The sequence below is a fragment of the Pteropus vampyrus genome, unplaced genomic scaffold (assembly GCF_000151845.1).
Source record: "Pteropus vampyrus isolate Shadow unplaced genomic scaffold, Pvam_2.0 Scaffold95, whole genome shotgun sequence".
Classification (NCBI taxonomy): domain Eukaryota; kingdom Metazoa; phylum Chordata; class Mammalia; order Chiroptera; family Pteropodidae; genus Pteropus; species Pteropus vampyrus.
This window is the reverse complement of record NW_011888876.1, coordinates 777,954-779,780: the sequence shown is the minus strand read 5'-3', so window position 1 is coordinate 779,780 and position 1,827 is coordinate 777,954. Positions and strand designations below refer to the sequence as shown.

At 59.8% G+C, this 1,827-nt stretch overlaps 1 long non-coding RNA gene across 12 annotated transcripts in view; it reads left to right on the top strand.

The window, feature by feature from the left end:
* The window catches only part of LOC105294790, a 17,565-nt gene that overhangs the window by 11,315 nt on the left and 4,423 nt on the right, over positions 1 to 1,827 (top strand). For 10 of the 12 annotated variants that reach the window (XR_002781322.1, XR_896095.2, XR_002781321.1 and 7 more), the window contains one exon: positions 789 to 1,779. This is a non-coding gene — a long non-coding RNA (uncharacterized LOC105294790). Of the gene's footprint in view, positions 1 to 109; positions 582 to 788; positions 1,780 to 1,827 lie in introns of those variants that run through there. The other 2 variants (XR_896097.2, XR_002781327.1) reach the window with 2 other exon arrangements.

Sequence of the window (1,827 nt, the reverse complement as noted above, 5' to 3'; positions counted from 1 at the left end):
GAGTCACCTGGCTGGGGCACTCAGAGCCCAGGAACCCTGGCACCGCCGCCCAGCCCATCCTCCCGCCTGAAGGCTCTGCCTGGGAGCAGGGAAGGGGTTAAGCGTTTCTGGTGGCCTCGTGCTGTGTCTGCGGCAGTTCCCCCTTCCGGGGCTGCTGCAGCCGAGGTTGGCCAGGAATGTTTGCAATGCAGAGCTAGGAGGGAGGGCGGGCTGGTGGAAGTGGGGGCCTGTGGAGGCTGGCCCGGCCAGGCTCCCCAGTTGAGCAATCGCCTAGGCCCAGCCGGTTCCTGTAACTCCTGCCCCTCCCGCCTTTTCCCGCCCTGCCAGCTTCCTCCACCCACTGCCTGCCAGGCAGTGGGGGAGGCCTGTACTCCGGGGCCTGTAGAGAGAGGTGGAGGGATGGAGGCACAGAGAGCCTGGAGGCCAGGGGCGAAAGGGAGGGGCTTCCAAAGAGACAGAGTACAGAGAGGGTGAGGCCTTTGCCCAAGGTCACACAGCAAGGCACCACCGAACTGGGCCACGTCCTGGTTTTGGCCTTTTCTTTTCCCATGGCACCACAGGGAGGTCACGTTGCCACTCAAGTGGGAAGCTCTGAATCACAGGGGACCTTCTCCCGACTGAAGGCAAAGACCACCCAGCCCTGGTTGTTCACTCAAGCCCCGGGGTCTCAGAGAGGGCGGCAGCGGCTGTCATCCGGCTGAGTGTGACCCTCCCCCACACCCTCCCCAGCACTGCCCACTGCTCAGCCCGTCCTGGGCACACTGGTCACCTCCATTCCTCGCCTGCAGGAGTGTGGAGTGAATGGAAAAAGGCCGAACGACTGGTTCTCGAAGGCCCCGCTGCCTTCTTTCCTCCAGTTCCCTTCAGGGAAGGGCCTTCACGGCGCCGAATGTTATTCTGAGCTCAGGCACAAATGGATTTCCTTCTCCACAAGCACGCGCCTTTTTTTTTTTGAGGGAGCAGCGTTCCCTGATCCTGCAGAATGAGCTCCGTCTGCGGACAGAATTTCCAAGGGACCCGAGGAGGCCTCTGCAGTCATCCAGACCCGGTTCGAATCCCAGCTCCACCACCTTCAAGCTTCGTGGCGGTGGCACCTCTTTCTGGACCTCAGCTTCCTCATTTGGAAACTGGAAGAGAGGGTGGGGGGAGTGGCAGCAGCGGTCTGGCTCTGCCGAGGCTCGGGGTCGCTTGCCTTCCTGATACCACAGATGTTTGATCTGTTTGGGGCTTGTCGAGGTGTCCCCTCCATCCAGGCCCTGGGCTTTGCCTAAGCAGCCAGGAGATGACAGGGCTCGGCAGCCCTCAGAGGTGGCGCCTTGGCCACGTGTGGCTGGAGTCAGCAGTGGAGCTCCTGGGACCCCATGTCTCTGGAGGGTGGGGCAGGTGATCCGTGTGAGCTAGCGGGGTCCTGTGAGAATCGAGACCCCGTTTACAGGTAAGGAGGCTCATGGGAGATGTGGCTCACCCAAAGGAGGGATTTTAACCCGGAAACCACACCAATAACTGCAAGTTTTCCCTCCTACGATCTGAGCTGCCACCGTTTACTGAGTGAGTCTTTACTGTGTGCCAGGCGGTGACTGACCTACTTTAATTCAATATGCCTAAGTGGGAGGTATCCATTTTTTTTTTTTTCAGGAAACAGAGAGATTGATGCACTTGCCCAAGGTCACACAGCTTGCATTGAGTGGAGCCTGACTTTGAACTCTTGTGCCCTTGGCCAATCTCCTCTGCATCTCGCTTGGGATCCAGGCTCTGTACAGAGGGGCTGGGCCACCTTGGGTGAGTGGCTTAAGCCCCAGAGCCACAAAGCCAGGGGGAAATCTCCAG